Source organism: Herpailurus yagouaroundi, unplaced genomic scaffold (genome assembly GCF_014898765.1).
Source record: "Herpailurus yagouaroundi ecotype Mexico unplaced genomic scaffold, PumYag 181, whole genome shotgun sequence".
Classification (NCBI taxonomy): Eukaryota; Metazoa; Chordata; class Mammalia; order Carnivora; family Felidae; genus Herpailurus; species Herpailurus yagouaroundi.
Window position 1 is genome coordinate 930,210 of NW_024412412.1, and position 20,379 is coordinate 950,588.

Genomic DNA, 20,379 nt, shown 5'->3' on the forward strand with positions numbered 1-20,379 from the left:
CGTCCACGTCTCGGCTCCGAAACAGTCTCGCTCAGAGTGCTAACCCCGAGCCGACTGACCATGAATTCACGTAGTGGAGGTGGGTGGCACCTGCTTCTCCCCGTTGGTCTCTTGTAGACAGCATTCACAGGCACTGAGTGTGCGAGATGCTCTGGAGGACGGAGTGGGGGCAGGGAGGATGGGCAGAGCTGGCGGCAGGAGCAAGGAGCCACGCCGTTTGAGCTATTTCTGGTTGTTGAGCGATTATCGTTGATCCTAAATTAATCTCTGCAGAAGTTAGACCTGCATGTATGTGATGCTCCCCAGAGTGGGGAAGACAAGAATCTAACGCATCCAAACTCACCTGAAATGACCAAGAAGTATTGGAAAATAGACATGCTCTTACTGTAAACACCGTGATTTCAATGAGTTCAACAAAAATAATAGCCAGACAATTAAAAAACACATTAAGTAGCCAACTGGACAGAGCTTTTCCTGTTTAATGATCTACTTTATGGTGGCAACCACCCCATGTGCATGTCCGGGAGGGTGACAGGTGCCCAGAAGCCCCTGGAGAGGAAATGTAGTGTAGCTTTTAAGTATTTCTCTCTTTGACCAAATGTAGAGAATTGGGGGGCATTTAGCTATTCTTAGGCTGATTGTCTGACACAGGTAAGAAGTATGTTAAAGCCTAGGGAGGCCTTTTCTTTTCCCTGTGTTCTAATTCCTAATTTAAAGGAGACCATAAATTTTGCTAACACGTATGTACTGAGTACCTTTTAGTGCTTGGGGCCGTATTAGACCCCTACATCGTTTTCCTTCAGCCAGAACATACTGACACTGTGAGATAGAGGGTGCTTGTGATTTCCAAGGGAAATAATGAAACTTAAAATGGTCAGTTCTTTATATCCACACGGGAGAATATTAGCCAGCCTCAAAAAGGAAGGAAATTCTAACACCTACTACAGCAGGGATGGACCTGACAACTCAACGCTGAGGAAAAGAAGCCAGACACATAGAGACAAGCACTGTGTGTTTCTACTTACGGGTGGTCCCTGGAGCAGCCACATCCACGGAGACGGGACGGGGACAGTGGGCACTGGGCTAGGCGTAGGGGCGGGGGAGTGTCCAGTGGGGACAGCGCTTCAGTTTGGGAAGATGGGAAGGTCCCAGGGGCAGACGGTGGTGATGGTCTCACAGCATGACTCTGACTTAATGCCGCTGAACTGGACGCTTAAAAATGGGTGACATGGTAACTGGAATGTGACGTGTAGTTTACCAATTTAAAGGCTCAGTCGGCTAAGCGTCCGACTGCGGCTCAGGTCATGATCTCAGCGTTTGTGAGTTTGAGCCCATCAGGGCCTGCTGACAGCTCGGAGCCTGGGGCCTGCTTCAGATTCTGTGTCTCCCTCCCTCTCCTCCTCTGCTCACGCTGTCTCTCTCTCTCTGTCTCAAAAATAAGTAAACTTTAAAATAATATTTAAATGTTCAGTTCTTAGTAAACGTGTGTAGCACTTTGCAAACTAAAGCACTTATTTGTTTATTTTTAATGAGATGCATTGACATATAACATTATGTCAGTTTAAGGTGTCCAGCGTGCTGATTTGGCAAGTTTATGTTACGGTATGATCACCACCACGGAGTTAGCTAACACCTCCATCACATCCTATAATCATCAGTTCTCTCTTGTGCTGGGAATAATGGAGACCCAGTCCCTTGGCAACGATGACGTTCATCATACAGTGTTGTTGACCGTAATCAAGCTGTGCGCTCATTCTCAGGACTCACTTATCTCCAGCTGCGAGCTTGTAGCGGTCAACACCTGCCCAGTCCCCTTCCCCAGCCCCTGGCAACCACGTTACTCCCTGTTTGTATCAGGTTGACCTTCGTAGATTCCCCATATAAGTGAGGCTGTGCAGTCTTTGTCTGTCTGTCTTCCTTCAGTCAGCATAAGGCCATCAAGGTCCATCCATGTTGTCACAGATAGAGTCCTTCTTTAAACCTGCGTAATAGCCCACATCTAAGTGTCCTCTTATCTGTGCATGCATCCATCGGCAGACACTGAGGCTGTGTCCCCATACCAACTGCTGTGAATACACTGCCGTCAACACGGGTTCGTGTTTCCATTTCCTTCGAACGTATGCCCAGAAGTGGGATTGCTGGATCCCACGGCAGTTCTGTTTAATAATTTGAGGAATGTCCCTACTGTTTTCCAGTCTTTACAGCACTTTGAAAAATAAGGTACTTAATTTTTTAATTGTATTTTGGCACTGAACAAGGTAATATAAATTATACATAACCGCGTAGCTTCGGATGTGACGACGTTGTGAATTCAGCCTTTGAACCGATGTCAGTGAAAGCTTGTACATGTGTGTGTATTAAAGAATGTGATGGCTCAGCCGTGCCCCCTGTCCATAGAGGACGAGCAAATCCCTGTTCTCTGGTAGGTGGGAATGTGGCCTCGCATTAACTGTCTGGCTGTCATCCCCTGGAAACTTCATAAGTGTCAGAACGTTACCTGGGTTTTCAGGCAGTATCGGAACCAGTGAGCCTGGCTGGCAAATCGAGGGAGGGAGAAACGTCTGCTGGGGACAGCACGTGTGGCTCTTTCCTGAGTGTGGTGACACTGGTCAGTGGGCGCACCCCTGCCAGGACCCAGGAAGCTGTAGATGTGCAGTGTTACCATGAGATGTTGGCAGACCCTGGGGGCACCCGAGGGGGATGTCTCTACACCTGAAGCATCACCTGAACACAAGGGGCTGTGTAGACGGCAAGCCGGGGTTCCTGCCCCATGTTGGAAAGTGGCCTTTGTGGACTATTGAATGGGGATAAGAGTCTCCATGAACACATGGAAGATAACCCCTAGTGCGCTAACTGTGGGGGACAAGGCCAGGGGACTCCTGCAGTGCAGACCCAAGGCACGGGTACTCAGCCAGAAGTTCAGGGCGTGGGAAGGAACATGGATGCGAGCCAAGGTGCCAACCTAGACCCATGTCCAAAACCTGGAGAGAACACAGACCGAGAAACGGAACACAGCAGACACAGCTAAGGCAGGTTCCTCCAGACAGGATCAGCAAATGCCTGGCCTCCGAGCTGAACACCAGGCGTCGATGGCCTCATTCCAACAGCTTGAGGCCACCTTGGCGAGGGGCAGCCTGTCAGATGAAGGTCCCAGGAGGAAGCACCGTGGGGCCATAGGACAGGGAGGTGGGGGGGGGGTGGTGAGTGGGCAGACTCACCAACGGAAGAGAAATGCCCTGCAGGTGCCCTCAAGTCACAGGACAATCACAGGATGGTTTTAGAATACATCCGGCCAAAAGCCACATGGAAGTAAAACAAAGAAAAGAAAAGAAAGAAAGATACCTATCCATCCAAATGACAAGGGAAAAGATAGGAATCGAGAGCAGATGTTCATGAAAAATGAGGAAGCAAATACTTTTAAAATATAGTCACTGAAACTTAAAAATAATGCACTAGGCAGGGTAAATTCTGGACCCTCGATCTGTGTGGGGAGGAAATTCTGAGTTGTTGACCAGAATATAGTGGAAAGCACGGACAGAGACCAAGAAATAAGGAGGAGACATTTAGAGACTCATCCGTATGTAGAGCAGGAATCCCAGAAGAAAAGATACCTGGAAATGACAAGGAAGCAGTGGCCAGAGAGTGGTGGCCGGGAAGTAACCAGGAGACATCCTCTGTCACTAGACAGAACCTGCAGCTACGACCAGCAAGGACCAGAATGCCAACCTGAACAGCCTGTAGTTAAGCTCAAGGCTGTTCAACACCAAGAGCAACTCTTACCATCGGCTGGAAATTCAGTCTCCCCAGGCATAAGGCTCAGACCCACGATGGAGTCCTGCAAGAATGGTTGAGGTCAGAGCTCCCAGTATTGAAGAGAAATTACTTCCCATCAAAACTTCCCTTTTTTTAAAGTTTATTTGTTTTGTGGGGGGGGGGGGCGGGGCAGAGAGAGATTGAGAATCCCAAGTACGCTCCCATGCTGTCAGCACAGAGCCCGATGTGGGGCTCAAACTCACAAACCCTAAGATTGTGACCTGAGCCAAAACCAAGAGTCGGACGCTCATCTGACTGAGCCAGCCAGGCACCCCCCATCTAAACTTTCATGTCTACGTAGAAAATCACTTATTGTGAAATAATAATAGTGTCAGCTAGACAAAAACCTTTCATTATACTTGAAATATCACAAAAAATCAAGAAAAAAGCAAGAAAAGAGAAATTGACAAGTCTACATTCATAGATTTTAATATATTTTCTAGAAACAAGTAGCTCCAGCTGACCAAAATAAAAGTAATGAGGATATAAATTATGTGAAGAATGCAGTGACAGAGGTAATGTAACTGTGTCTCAACAGATAGAGAATAAATATTTTCAAGCACACGTGCAGCATTTACAGAAGTCAACCACAAACATTTTAAAGAATGAATATGATGAAGCTACTTGCTTTAAATATAATGCGATTAAATTAGAAACCATAACACGAACAAACATCTGTACATTTAGGAACAATCAGATGCCAGAAGGAAACATCTCTGTAATTCATGACTTGATGATGCCACAATGAATATTATGAAATACTTGGAGTAAATAACATCACACACACTAATATCAGCATTTGTGGGGACAGAACTAAAAATGGTACTTAGATTGTAGTTTTAAAACTCCGTAGATGCATTTATTGAAAAATGACAAGGATAATGAAAAGTAAATGAGTTATATAAAGAGTGAAATGAGCTAGGAAAGGGGTCACAGTGCTGCACTAAATAGAAAATGATCAAGGTCAAAGAACAACGAAATCAAAATGGAAAGCAGAAATGGCTGGTTGCTTGAAAATAGAAAAATCTCTATCAGAATTGATCAGGATAAATCAGGAGAATTTAAAAATCCAGTTTTTTTAAAAATCCTAATATAACACGAATAATTTCATGCTAATAAATTTTAAAATCTAGATAAAAAGGACAATTAAAAAATAAAACTGGCTCAAGAATGAATTGGGAAACCAAATAAACCAGTTATCTGTAAGTGGATCCATCATGTAAAAATTGCATCTCCCACTTCTTTTTTTTTTTTAATGTTTATTTATTTCTGAGAGAGAGAGAGAGAGAGAGAGAGAGAGAGAGCGAGCGAGCGAGCATGAGCGGGGTAGGGGCAGAGAGAGAGGGAGACACAGAATCCGAAGCAGGCTCCGGGCTCCGAGCTGTCAGCACAGAGCCTGAAGTGGGACTCGAACCCATGAACCATGAGATCATGACCTGAGCCAAAGTTGGACGCACAACTGACTGAGCCTCCCAGGCACCCCAACTCCCATCTTCTTAGAGAGACTAAGGGGGGCAGAGAAAGGTGGGGAGGGAGGCAAAAAATATAAATAGAAAAGGAAGGAAAGCTGAAGGCAAATATTTTAGAAAATACTAAAAAAAAGGAAAAGCTAGCCAATGTTATGAGTAGTATTTTCTTGGCACCAAAACAAGCCAAGGACAATACAAGGGAAGAAGATTACCAATTCGTTTTATCTGTGATCACAGATGGGAAATAGCCAGATGTTAGAAAACTGTGGTATAGGATAAAATAAGGGTGTCTATGCAATACATAGGAGTAGTCTTAGTTTTCTCATGGTGATCACTCTTGACCGCGGGGGGGTTATCTCAGGAAGGGAAAGATGGCTGGGCACAGAAAATGCATCAGAGCAAAGCTTTATAAACAGGAGATGAGTGGGTGCCTATGCTACAGGTGTATTACCTGCCCCAACACCAGGTGCTGAGGGCTTCCATCCAGAAGCTCCCTGGGGGCTGTCACTCCCTCCCCAGGGGCAGCACCTGCCCAGCCTGACCCTCCTCTTGTTTAACTGAGACCCAGGCACGCCCCTGATGGTCCCCACCGTGCACTCACGGGGTCCTGGACGGAGTCTTATTCGTTTCTGTGATTTCAGGACTTGGCAAGATACTGGGGAAGTGAGGTACTGAGTGTATGGGGAGTGTGGATAGAATGAAGGGCTGCATTGATTTATTGATAACGTGCAAGCAGATGAGTCCGTGATGCTGAACACTGCCCTTTTGTGAAATGCTCCTACAATAACAGCTTACTAGAAAATACTTCCTGAAGGCAATCGTCTGTAGCCACAGAGATGACTAGAGAAAAATGCCCCAGTGTGTAGTAGATGGATGTGGTTAAAACCAGGCTGTTGGCACAGGTCACACGGGTGTGCAGCCGCACACAGCAGGCGTCAACGCAGAGCGGAGTCCTCCTCCTGAGTTTTCTCCCAACCGGTTCAGTCTGTCATGTGTTCCCTCCAGAAAGGGAAAGTAGGCAATGCCTCCTCCCTGGGACACCCCCTCTAAGGCAGAACAGCAGCGTTTTCATGTTCACAAAAAAAAAAAAAAAAAAAAAAAGATTCAAGCAATACTCCCATAACTCAGCCTCAGTGACCCCCCCCCCCACCTGTTACTTATGGAGTCAAAAGTTTATGCTCAGAGTCCATTTTATCTGTTTATTTATTTTTACTGAGATACGTTTGACATGGAGCATTGTGCACATTTGCGGTATCGGACATGTTAATTTGGTGCCCTTGTTAATCGTGGCGATGGACATCGTGGCGATAATTAGCACCTCTGTCGCATTACATAATTATCCTCTTTTCAGTGGCTAGAATCACTAAGCTCTGGTCTGTCGGCAAGCATGACTGTGATGACGGAGTGCTGTCTACATCTCTGTACTGTGCACTGCTTCCTGCTCACTGCATCAGAACACATTTCAGATGCATTCTTTACGCCCTTCTAGATGATCCTCAGCTGTGCGGCACACTGCACTGTGGAATGAGAACAAATGGGTGGACGGACAACGTACGTGGGAAGATACAACCCGTACTTAGCGAGCATGATCACGTTACAGTAAGGCAGACTGAGCGACGGCGGTAGGACCTGCCTTGTGGGATCATCTCATGACTCCTTAACAGGTTCCAGTGCACACTTTGAAGAGGGCGTTCTCTGCAAAGAGATTTTAATCCCTCTGTGTCATCAGTGGCCTGAGATTCCTTTGCTTAGATTTTTTTTTTTCCATGTTTATTTATTTTTGGGACAGAGAGAGACAGAGCATGAACAGGGGAGGGGCAGAGAGAGAGGGAGACACAGAATCGGAAACAGGCTCCAGGCTCTGAGCCATCAGCCCAGAGCCCGACGCGGGGCTCGAACTCACGGACTGCGAGATCGTGACCTGGCTGAAGTCGGACGCTTAACCGACTGCGCCACCCAGGCGCCCCAACATTTGCTTAGATTTTAATTGCATTGGAAATAAGCATTAGAAATCATTCTTGCTACAACTAATAAAATCACAATACATTTTAAATATTAAGAGCTTTCATTACTTTTACTGGAGGAATATAGCATGTTTATGCCATGTATGTGAACATACGTGTGCTTTCTCGAACACAAGGAGCCCAGGCAGACATTTCTTGTGTGGCTAGTTTGGGTGGAACCGTAAGAGGCAGAGGACTCTGAACTTGTTTTTGTTTTGATTTGTTTTGTTTTGTTTTTAATTTCTGGGAGAGAGAGAGAGAGAGAGACAGAGCATGAGCAGGGGTGGGGCAGAGAGAGAGGGAGACACAGAATCCGAAGCAGGCTCCAGGCTCTGAGCTGTCAGCACATAGCCCGACACGGGGTTCGAAGTCACAGACCATGAGATCATGACCCGAGCTGAAGTCTGACACTTAACCCACTGAGCCACCCAGGCTCCCCTTTGTGGGAAGTGGGAAGTCTCCTGGTGGAAGGAGCCTGGGGCTGCTGGTGTCCCACATGTTTCGTGGCTGGTGCCTCCCACCAGCCCAGAGCACCTCTCGGCCTCAGAACGTCAGTGCTTAATGTGAGCATTGGACTGTGGCTCTCAGTACATGATCATCTATAAGATCAAGAAAAGAGGGCACCCTGCCTCCCATAATGTGCTGAAGAAAAACTAAAGTTAATCATTTGATGTATTTTTCTTATGATTTGTTTCTACTCAGAAACAGCTTTAAACTGTCGTATAAAAAAAAAAAACTTAATGGTTATTAAAAAGCTGTTTAGGGGCACCTGGGTGGCTCAGTTGGTTAAGCGTCCGACTTCAGCTCAGGTCGTGATCTCAGGGTTCGTGAGTTCGAGCCCCGTGTCGTGCTCTGTGCTGACAGCTCGGAGCCTGAAGCCTGCTTCAGAATGTGTGTCTCCCTCTCTCCCTGCCCCTCCTCTGCTTGTTCTCGTTCTCTCTCTCTCTCTCTCTCTCTCTCTTTCTCTCTCTCTCTCCCCCTCTCTCCCTCCCTCCCTCCCTCCCTCCCTCCGAAATAAAAATAAAGAACTACAAAAAATAACATTAAAAAAAAGCTATTAGTTTTTAAAATAAAAGACAACAGTCAGCCAAGAAAGGAACAGCAACTTCTTACATATTCGGGCTGAGGATTAATGGATGATTCTGACAAGTGCCAGCTTCCCATCCTGCCTCCGCGGATTGCCACCTTTGGGGCTCGGAAGCCTGTGTTGGCCGCTCACCCCAGCTGTTGCCTCTGTGGCCTGAAGCCAGTGTGGCCGCCCCACTCACCACGAGGGGCAAGGGAGATATTCCAGACAAATCTAGAGGTGAACCTGTAAACCACAGAATGCCACGCAAAGGTCTCTGTTCCCAAAGCTCCAGGAAATGCTTGCTCTCAGCGTGTAAATCACTGAAGGGAGCCGCCCTGGAGGTGTTACAGGCCGGGAATAAAAATACGTCTCGTGTCAGTCTCACACAGGATTAGAATCATGGTGTTTAAGCTCTAAAACATTTTTAAAAAATTTTTAAAGGCTGAACAATCACTAAATTTAACTTTTTAGTAATGAGTAGAGTAAGAGTTTGATTTCGTTATTCCTTGACTGCATGCCTCATAGGTGGGACCCCCCCTGCTGGGTGTGAGCCCCATCTGCCAGGCAAGCAGCTCCGCCCGTGAGCCCATGGTAACATTAGTACGAAGAGGGGTGGAAACAGAGGCAGAAGAAAGGTGTTTGCAGCCCATCACATACAGGCTGTCCCTCTGAAGGCAGAGCTGGTCAGGCTCCCCCCACCGGAAGGTACCTCTGGGCCACCACGCCGCTCACGGGACGGGGCTGGCAGGTGGGTCTGACTCCTGCCTGGTGCACGGTGGGTTTCTGGTCCCTGTCCACATTCCAGGGGACATCAGGCGCTCGCCTAATCTGCCTTCCTTGGAGCTGGTGCGAATGGAGATGACGTCTTCCGAAGGCTGTGTTGAGGCAGCATCCAGCCCCGAGTCGGCGGCCAGTGGCAGCGGCCTCGCGCTGGCTAGTCACCAGCACAGTCATCATGGGGGCTGGGACACGACGTTTGGACCATCTGGTGCTGTTTCACCACATACTCATTATGGGAACAGGTGTTTCTGCTTTTTTTTTCCCCCCTCCATATTCCACTGGAGTCGACAATTTGCGAAGGCCAGTTGCCAAGATCAAGATCATAGCATTTAAAATTCTGCATTGATTCGCTTCCCTTTCTCTGCAAAAGCAGCTGCCAAATTTAATCTGAGAGACTGTGTTTGCGTTCCAGAAATGCTGCGTGCCTTAACAAAGAGGTAGAGACGAGGAGACACCAACTTGAGTCAGAGGGGTGAAGAGTCAGGACATCGGTCCAGCCAAGGAAAGTGCAGTTTTGTCTAAATGTTTATTTATAATTGTCCCGCAAAGGTTCATGGGGCATATTCTCATCCAACGGCCACCAAAATTGTTGCCGGGGGTGGGTAGGGGGTAGGGGGTAGGGGGACAAGATGGGGTATGGTCTAAAGTGCGTTGGGCGTTGAATTTAGGAAACTATCTCTTTATTTTTATTTCTAGGAAGTCAGGATTTTTTTTTTTATTAATAGTAAAAATGCATTTGAAAAGTTCACATTGGAAGCACTTATACAAAGCTGTTCATTTCTACGTCTGTTGTACTTGCATGCTATGAACTTCTGGAAATAAACACCTGGACTGTCAGCCCAGGGAGCCCACGTAATTCGCCTCCAAGTGTGTTTTGGTTAAGCTGGGTTCAGAGGGAGCTGACTGGTCCCGTTCCGTGTTGGGACCCTGAGCCATCAGGTCCCAAAGCTTAGACCCCCTGCTCAGGCTGAGGCCGGGAGTGTAGGGAAGACAGGTGAAGGCAGACGTGTGTTCGTGGGAACGGTGAGCGCAGGTGCAGAACCTCGTGGAAGATCCGGAGGGCCACGGCCTCAGTCCCAGCATTTCCACCTAGAGGGATCGTGGCCCATAGGAGGCGGCACCAAGCCAGACCTCTGGACTCTCACATCTGGGACCCCGACGGCCCTTTCTCTGTGCTGCGTTCAGTCAAGGGGCAGTGGGAAGATGACTGACAGCATACCTTGGGACTACCTTAGCTGACCACGTGTTCACATGGTCACATCTCCTCTGGAAAATTTGCTGGGCTTGCTGCATTCTATGAGCTCTCCAGGGAGTTTGCCTTGAAAACAAATCACTGAAGACACCTCCTGTGATTTTGGTGACAGAGCCCATCTGGGAGTCCTCTCCAAATGATCTGTTCCCAGACTAGCCCAGCCACCACTTGGGGTGAAACACGGTGGGTCGCAGAATGCATGTGATCCGTGGCAGGGCACGAACAATTGGTGACCTCCTTACGCACAGACGGCTGAGTGCTTGAATAACAACATGTTTTGGAAATAAACCTTTGCAAAGGGACTTGTCGCTGAGCTTGTAGGGTTGCTTTGGCTCTTGTTGGCTTGTTGGTTGGAGTGGACGAATTGCACCGTTTGGTGAGCCAGCCCAGGAGTATCCGTTAGATGGCATGTTTGAAACTCAGTCATAATCAATATGGCAAAATTACTGAACGCTGGGCAGCGAGACCAGCAGACCATCTGATCTGGCAATTTTCCTGTGTCCACAAACATGCTTTCGGCAACCCACTGATCCCCGTTAGGTCCTAGACGCTACAGTAAAGACATAGATGCATGAAGCCCGGCTTCTTAGATCCGGGAACACAGGCACCGGAATGCTGGGGTCCTGCATGGTAGAAGGTCGGATTTGTAGGAACCCGGGTTTTATTAAACTACATAAATGTCTGTTTATTTGTTGTAACTTCTCCACGCATATGGAATCTGGTTTAACAAATGTTCCTTCCATCCCCAGGGGACTTAAAGTACTCAAAAACAGAGAATAATACCTCTCTGAAAACCACAAACCAAGATCCTTTATGTAAATATTATCTGAGAGACGAAAAGGAAATGGGGCCCATCCATTCCCCCCTAATGAACATTTTTTGCAGACCGTTGGAGAGCCAGCCCCTGTGGGGAGTCTGCTCTGGGGGAGGGGCCACCCCGCGGGGAGCGTGGGATGTGCCCATCTCTGCTGGCTCTGGGGGATTAGTCAGACCTCAGCAGCTCACTGGTACTGCTCTTTGGGCATGTTTTCTCTTGGTGAACATGGAACATTCTAGGGTGTCTCTGAGCACAGTGCATTTAGCTTCCCTAGAAAATTATCAGTCTCCAGAGAGTTGCCAGGATGGGTGGTCAGAGAAACTAGACTAGATGTGGGGAGGGCTCCACATCAGGCGGGAGCTCGGAACCTACCCCAGCGTCCATCTCCGTGCGCGGCAGAGGGCTCAGGGCTCTGGCCCACATCCATCCTGGGGCCACAGAAAGCTCTGCTCGGTGAATTCAAGGGAAGGAATATGACAAATAGAAAATGTTCTATAAACGTGAGTTGTGTGGATCATGGATCGTCCCACGGGCATCCCCATCACCAAGAGGCTCCAGCGGCGGGGAGAGGGGCCGCCCATGCCCACTTCAGCCCCCACCAGGGGCGTCCTGATGTGCTGTGTCCAGACACACAGGCGGGAAGTAGCCTTTCCTCTTCCTCTAAGACGTCAGCGCTGCCAACATGGAAGGACCACGTCCGCCCCCGTCTTCCTGCCTGTTACGAGGCGTTCAGGCCATTTCTGACTTAGCGACCCACTGCCCTTCAAGTCTCTTATCTAGACACAGGCGTGACGCAGGGTCAGGACATTTGAGTCCAGGCCCCAGGTTCTGCCCATTCGCTGTGTGAGCTCACCGAGTTCCTGAGAGGTGGGGCTCGAGCCCACACTGGGTGGGGGCTGCCCTCTCGCCCGGAATAGCTGGGGGGGGGGACGCAGCGCCAGGTACGTGTCAGCTCCTCTGGTGCATGTGCACCCCACTTGTACATGGAAAAGGGGCATTTTTGCTGGATGTGGGGAAAGAAGCTTGGGTTAAAATACTTATTTCGTGCAGAGTATCTGCCAAAGTATGAGCTAAGTGTTTTCCCTCTGAAAATACTTGTTTTGTCCTTGGACACCACTATGCCCCTCCCACCAGGCTCCAGGAGGAAGGGGCCCTTCTGAGCCCCACGTGCAGGGGGAGAAGCCCTGGCTGACGGGGTTGATACGTATTTTCATGCATGCTTCTCTCTGTGCCCCCCCCCCCCCCCAGCAGCTTGGGCTCTGCGGCCCAGCCCTTTCGTTAGCGCAAGGAAGAATGTTAGTCTTTCTGTCTCTGAGAATTAAAACCATAAGACCAGTTACAGCTGGCGTTTTTGTGTCACCCTCCTGGATCCCCTGCTGTAGTCGGGAGGCCATTTTCCTGGACCGCCGAGAGAGCTCTCCTTAAAACATAACATCGTCATCCTACCCTAACCGTCTGTTTCAAGGCCCATCGAGCGGTGGTTTGTGAAGCCAACTCACTATGCATACATGTAGGTGGTGACTCACCACTCACTTTCAGCCGAATAATCTGTCCTTTTAAAAAGAACTAATTATGTAGAAAATATTTTAGTGAAACTAGCAACGAAGAAGGAAATGAGAAGTGTTCTGTGTGGACGAGCGTTAACGGGGCAGCGCTGTCCGGAGATTCTTTCAGAGAATGGGAAGGAGCCACTTTCGCTGAAAATATGTTGCTTGTTGCCATGGGAACCATGGCTCACGAGTGTTTCATGAGCCCAGTCTAGCCAGGATTTGAGCAGGGTCTGATACTGATACCCTAATATTAATTTTCCTTTTCAGAAACAGCATCATTTTCACAATTGTTAAATACAAACATGAAAACAGGGACGCTTTGTTCCAGCACAGTCAGCCACTTAAAAGCCACCACTGGTTAGGGGCCCCTGGGTATCTCAGTCACTTAAGCATCAGACTTTGGCTCAGGTCATGGTCTCACAGTTCATGGGTTCAAACTCCGTGTTGTGCTCTGTGCTGACGGCTCAGAGCCTGGAACCTGCTTCAGATTCTGTGTCTCCTCCTCTGTCTGCCCCTCCCATGCTCATGCTCTGTCTCTCTCTGTCTCTCAATAATAAATAAACGTTAAAAAAATTTTTTTAATCATCCCTGGTTCTAAAGGAAGGGCCGGTTTAGGTGGAGACAGCAAGAGGGTTGAGTGGGTAATGGTTACCTGAGCCAGTCGGGAAACTTCACAGCATCATCTCCGATAATTTATTGACATGTGGGCCAGGTTCAGGTACTAAAACAGTTTTTTACTTTTTTAATTTTCTTTGTTTTATTTTTATTATTTATTTTGAGAGAAAGAGAGAGACAGCATGAGCAGGGGAGAGGCAGAGGGAGAGAGAGAGAGAGAGAGAGAGAGAGAGAGAATCCGAAGGAGGCTCCGCGCTGTCAGTGCAGAGTCTGACTTGGCACTCAAAGTCACGAACCATGTGATCGTGACCAGAGCTGAAACTGAGAGTTGGACGTGTAACAGAATGAGCCACCCAGGCGCACCTCCTTGCGCCTGTTTCTAATGTTTATTTATTTTTGAGAGAGAGAGAGAGACAGAGACAGAGCATGAGCAAGGGAGGAGCAGGGAGAGAGGGAGACACAGAATCTGAGGCAGGCTCCAGGCTCTGAGCCGTCAGCACAGAGCCCAACACAGGGCTCAAATCCACAAACTACGAGATCATGACCTGAGCCAAAGTCGGATGGTTAATCGACTGAGCCACCCAAGTGCCCCTGAAACAGTTTTTTAAAGAAAGCGTAAGCTGCACAGACTTCTTGTTTGGAACAGGTGGGGAAACTGAGGTTGGTCACGTGACTGTGGATGGAACACCTGGTCGGTGGGGCTGGGATGGAGACCAGCACGTGGCTCAGAGCTGGTTCTCAACCACGAGCAAAGCTGCCTCTCCCGTCATTGTTCTCGGAAGTGGCAAATTGGATTTTCCCTCTCTTCAAGTGAAGAAGGAAAAGTCTGTTAGAGTAAGGGGGAAAAACCCTAGGACAACTACCCCCACCATATAGATTAAAAACAGCATCCCAAATTGTGGTATAAAGTGGGTTCCTATTTTGAGTTGAGTTTCCCTTTTAGCACACTTTTAAATTCTGTGCTTGAGGCCCATTTAATCTAACTTTAGATTGGGGGGCTTAACTGATTGAGGGTAAGGGGGGCTTACCCGACCAAATATACTCTCTCTATAAATATACTCTGCCCTGAATTTGCATTCAGCTTTTCCAAAGTATGCGTAGAAACCAGCTACATGGCACACAGCCTTGCTTAACTGTGTGTGGGGCTGGCCTCCATGCAGAAAGTACTAGAAGCCCCTCAGCAGGAAGGAAAGGAGAACAGGGGGAAAGAAACTTGGTAGCTATACCAACGTGACACTGCGTGAATTTCCCACGAGAATAATGTAGGACGAGGTGGGGGAAACAGCAGAAACGGAGAGGCTCATGAGCCATTCCTAATAAACGGGTGGCTGAACCCGTCGACATGGACCGGACTGGGGAGGGGGGCTGCTCCCTCTGTGGTCCTGGGGGGGCTGGACACTTCCCACAGTTGTGCGAGATCTCGTCTCGTTTGTACAACCGACAAACCCATTTCTGTAGATTCGGTATTAGGCAGTCATCGATTTATAGTGATGGGTAGTTCTTTCAATATGCTTCTAACTGAAGAATTCATCGAAGTGCTTAGTACTCTCTTATAGCACAGATGTTGATAACCGTTCACATAACTGGACGTTTTAAATGGCTACAGGGACGCCTGGGTGGCTCAGTAGGTTAAGTGTTGACTTTGGCTCAAGTCATGATCTTGTGGTTTGTGAGTTTGAGACCTGTGTTGGGCTCTGTGCTGACAGCTCAGAGCCTGGAGCCTGCCTCAGATTCTGTGTCTTCCTCTCTCTCTGCCCCTCCTCCACTCATGCTGTCTCTCTCTGTCTCTCTGTCTCTGTCTCTTTCTCTGCCTCTTTCTCTCTCAGACATAAGTAAACATTAAAAAAATATTTTTAAATAAATAAATGAATGGCTATGGTTGTGCCCGGGTTGGGGGAGGACCTTCTGAAATACCTCATATAAAAGGAACCGAATGTAAAAGCACTAAGTCTACACTACAAGCTTCCCAGCGCTGTGATTTTGTAGCCAAATGGTTGGGGCTTATGCAGAAAAATGAAATATTCCATGGTTACAGTTTAAGCATGTGAAAAGAACAGAAAATTCTATATTAGAATGTAATCTGAGAATAAAAATCAAGCTCCAAAAAACAAAGTTTTGAGGAAGTAAAGCTTGGATGAAAAGATGCATTAATATAATTGATGTGTAGTATTTATTTAGTGCTAATCTCTTCATTAAAATGCATTCTGAATGTTCGTAAGTTCTAGAGATTTAATTATGGATATGCTATTTACCATTGTATTATAAAATTGCATAAAATTACCACCTTTCTGAACATCTGCGCTGATTAAATAATATAAATGTCCTCGTGCCTCCGTTCCCATCAAGTGTCTGCTCTTTCAGACACTGATTTACTTAAGACCTCGTGCAAAGTGAAACTCCCATCCGCGGTCACTGTCGTAGCTGAAGTTTGCTTCCCGAGTTTATAACGTATGGCGAAAGCGGGCTTTCACTAACTGGCCGGTGTCTGTGGGGAGCTGTCCACACGTGGGAACTTTCTTACCGGGGCTGTGGATGGACATGTGGCTTTTTCTCAGCTTCCTCAAAGAGGTGATTTATCAACACATTGATCTGTGTGCTATTGATTGGTTCAGTGATTGTTATGATACCACTAACCCAGACCATCCTGCATCTGGTTATTTTTATCAGACAGATATGCTTAAGGCTGTTTCCATTAAAATGAAGGCGGGGGGGGGGGGGCTAGTGTTTGAAAAGCAACACTTGCATTGGTGGAAGTTACTCTTCTGTGATTTCAATTAACCTCTTGACCATTTATTTAATACTTAGTGCATTTCTCTCTGCTAGACAACCATGAATGATATTATCATCTTAATACTGCAGATATACGGGTAGCTCTAAACTTTACAAAGTTAACTTACAGCTTTTCTCATGTCACAACAGCAATTCATGGTCATTATAGGCAAGATACTAAAACATAATGCCGCCTCCGAGAGATGACCGTGGTGGACACTGGGTGTCCTTCTTCCCGCCCCCACTCCCTCCCACACACATATGTAAGCATCCAACATTCTTCTCTGCTCCTACTGTAACTGCTCACTGTGTTACGAATTTCTTTTCATATCACCGCATCTCTTTCTGCAACACAGGGAGCCCGACTCTAAAGTGTTGAGGTCAGATCAGGGAGGAGTGGCACTAATTCAATGCAAAAGCCTATCTTGATCATTTTCAATCAAATGGAGGTGTGGGCCAGTTGCATGGCTGACGGACTTCTGACAGTCCTGTGACTTTCCCCGTGCCTGTGATGGTTGTGCCCACGCAACGTGTGGGGGGCTGGGGAGGGCACGACCCCTCGCACCCCCCCACCCCGTGTCATCTGCGGGATCCCCATCCTCTCCGGCAGTGGGGCCGGGACACAGCAGGCTCAGCCAGGCCCATGTCAGCGGACGCTCAGGCCGTATTCGAGGGTTCAGCCTTGAGCCACAACACTATTAAATTCTTAACGTTATTAAAAGGGAAATTGTGGGGTTTCCTATCTTCGGAGATCGGTGTCTCAACCGTTTCCATATTTAATGTCTTCCCTCGTCGTGTTTTGCTTGACATCCTTCATCTGGCATCATTTCTATGTTGGCACTGCCTTCCCTCTTGAGTTCAAAGAGCCCCGTCATCAGCGTGTTGAGAAGCCCTCCGTCCTGTCTCTGCCGTCACCCTTACGTGGGTGTTCCTGCTCACGTTTCAGGCCCATGACACCGTGATTTGAATGACAGTCTCCTTTCCTGTGTGTTTACCCCATGCCCTGTGGACTCCCCTCACGGCCACCCTCCAGACCGCTAATACTCACAAGCTCAAATAAACACTGTGGCTCAAAGGAAGTACATTTAAATAATAAACTTCTGAGCAACTGTCTTGAAAACCTGGACATTTCTTTGCTGTTCTTTTTAAATCTGTTTTTAGAGATGCAACTTTCTCCGTTACTGTTCCCAATCACTAGCTTTCAGGCTGAGTGCGTTGCGTTGATGACCCTGAGATAGTAACGGAAAGATGGGGGGAGGGGCACAGGGCAAGCCGGGGTTCTGTGCACCTGACTTACAAGTGTGCTGCCTTGTGTAAACCGCTCGGATATCTTTGGAGTGTCCACTAGCCTCAAACGTCATGGTAGGTGCTGGGCATCAAAGGTGGGAACAGAACAGGGTGTGTGTCCTCAGAGAGCGCCTGCTGCTGTTCACAAGCTGATATGTGGACTGAAAATGGAGCAGAGATCTTGTGGGTCTCGGCACAGACAGGGCCCCCACTCCCAGGGTGGTCTGGCTCCGCCTTTGTCCTGGGGTGGCAATCATTCCTGCCCCTCCCCTCTCCCAACTGCCCTGCAGGGAAAGTAAATGAGTCATCCCAGCCCTGCAGCGGAGCGGGATGCTCAGAGCCCAGGCTGAGCCTGAGAAGCACCGGGAGGTTTTCACGCGGATGGGGGTCTGCCCTCAGCCCAGATTCCAGCGGACAGGTCTGAGATGGGGTCAGGCCCAGACGGTGTTCGAAGCTCCCAGATGGTTCTCAGGTGCAGCCAGGGCTGCGAGCCAGTATAATGAGCAGTGTGACGAGCGGTGCCATGAGCGAGGTGCGTCAGGGCGCTGAGGTGGGTCGGATGGCTCAGCCTGAATGATCAAAGAGGGTTTCACAGAACAGACGCAGGCCAGGCTTCCGGGGTGGCTGAAACTGACAAAGCCCGCGTGGAGTTCAGCATTTCAGGAAGACCGAGCAGGAAAGGCGGCAAAGGAAAAGCACGGCCCGTGCATGGATCTGGGGCGGGCCCCACACTTGTAGCAGCACTCCTCGTGTCTTGCTCTTGTGGAGGCAGAGTCTGGGCCCTGAGCCCTTGGGGCTGAGTCACACTCCGCATTTGTAACAAGCCCCCAGGCAGTGCTTGTGAGGTCCCGGAACAGCACTCTGAAAGGGAAAGGTTTTCAGCCTACGGTGGAAACAGGGAACACTCGCATGGATACGCACTCAGCAACCCTGCTCGGCCTCACTGTGAAGGCTCCTACTGTGAGAAGCCCTGAGCCCAGCCAGCTCTCACGTGAAAGCCGCTCAGACATGACACCTCATCTACAAAGTCGTCATGAAGATCTAATGGCACGATGCAGGCATGCTGGGCTGGAAAGACCCACCGAAGTAGGGGTGGTTAAGGCTATTATACTCGCCCTTTGGGTTAACAGAGGCTATCTGGGAGCAATTCCTCATGCCCACCCTCATAGGGTCATTGGGGAGCACCTCCTCATGCCCATCCTCATTGGGTCATCTAGGAGCACTTCCTCATGCCCATCCTCATAGAGTCATTAGGGAGCGCCTCCTCATGTCCATCCTCATAGGGCCATTAGGGAGCACCTCCTCATGCCCATCCTCATCAGGGCCATCAGGGAGCACTTCTTGCCCATCCTCATAGGGTCATTCAGGAGCACCTCCTCATGTCCATTCTCATTGGGTCATCTAGGAGCACTTCCTCATGCCTATCCTCATAGAGTCATTAGGGAGCACCTCCTGATGTCCATCCTCATAGGGTCATTAGGGAGCACCTCCTCATGCCCATCCTCATCAGGGAGCACTTCCTCATGCCCATTTTCATAGGGTCATTCAGGAGCACCTCCTCATATCCATCCTCATTGGGTCATCTAGGAGCACTTCCTCATGCCCATCCTCATCAGGGCCATTCAGGAGCACCTCCTCATGTCCCTTTTCCTCAGAGTCATTAGGGAGCACCTCCTCATGCCCATCCTCATCAGGGCCATTCCTCATCAGGGCCATTCGGGAGCATCTCCTCATGTCCATCCGCACGGGGACTTCCAGGACCTCTTCATCATGTCCATCCTCATAGGGTCATCTAAGAGCACTTCCTCATCTCCACCTCCATCGGGGCCACAGGGAGCACTTCCTCATGCCCATCCTCATAGGGTCATTCGGGAGCATTTCCTCATCCCTGTCCTCATCAGGGCCATTCAGGAGCACCTCCTCATGTCCATCCTTATCTTGGTGCCTGTTTTCCCTTCCACACTTTGTCTTTCCTACTGATGGTTCTCTCTCGCTAAAATTATCTGACACTGCAGTTCTAAATAATGGATGTACCAAGTTTCTGGGATGAGGAAAATGCTACAAAATGAAGCTGTATGAGGATGCCAGCTGTCACTGCAGCTGAACAGCAAAGAAAAATTTTCCCTCCTCTGATGTTTGTGTCTTTATGCTCACATGTTCAAAAGCTTGAGAGACAGAAAAAAAATGCTATTTAAGAAAATAGAAGAAAGAGTGTTGGAATTAGTAAAGTAAAAAAATAATTTTTATTTTAAAAGAAACACTGTAATAACCAGTCCTTTAAAAATTGCTTAGTAAAACATGTTCTCATGATTTTTAAGCTAAAGTGCTGATTTATGTTTGTGTAATTTCCTTCTCTATTTGAAAGCTCATCATACCTTCACGTTGTGAACTTGATGTGAAACATCCAGTGTCTGTGAATTACAGACTGCTTCCCATTGTCTCTGTGGATTTTTTTTTTAATTTGAAAAAAAAAAAAGCAAAAAGTTTGCTCAAATTCCCACATCCCAGAGATAACCACTGTTAATATTTTGCTAAATCTTTATCTGAGCCTTTGTATATTCATATATATAAAAGCTTTGCACTGGGTGTCATTTATGCCAGGAAGTGGACATTGGTTATAAAAGATAACCTTTCTGGGGCTCCTGGGTAGCTCAGTTGGTTGAGCGTCCGACTTCGGCTCCGGTCATGATCTCACGGTCTGTGAGTTCGAGCCCCGCGTCGGGCTCTGTACCGACAGCTCGGAGCCTGGAGCCTGCTTCGGATTCTGTGTCTCCCTCTCTCTCTGACCCTCCCCCATTCATGCTCTGTCTCTCTCTGTCTCAAAGAAATAAATAAATGTTAAAAAATTTTTTTAAAAAGATAACCTTTCTAAATCACTGATGATCTTAATACCCAACACTCATTTAACATTTCATACGCAGTACTTTATGTGCATTATTTCTTTTAATTTTTTTG

General features: G+C 48.1%; 1 protein-coding gene and 1 long non-coding RNA gene across 9 annotated transcripts in view; one reads left to right on the top strand and one right to left on the bottom strand.

The window, feature by feature from the left end:
- The window catches only part of DLGAP2 (DLG associated protein 2), a 788,462-nt gene that overhangs the window by 562,139 nt on the left and 205,944 nt on the right, over nt 1-20,379 (top strand). The window lies entirely within an intron of this gene.
- On the bottom strand, nt 6,468-10,344 carry LOC121039588 (uncharacterized). The gene is made up of 2 exons (XR_005794859.1): nt 9,064-10,344; nt 6,468-6,799 (listed from the first exon to the last, which is right to left on the bottom strand). It is a non-coding gene; the product is annotated as an uncharacterized LOC121039588 (long non-coding RNA).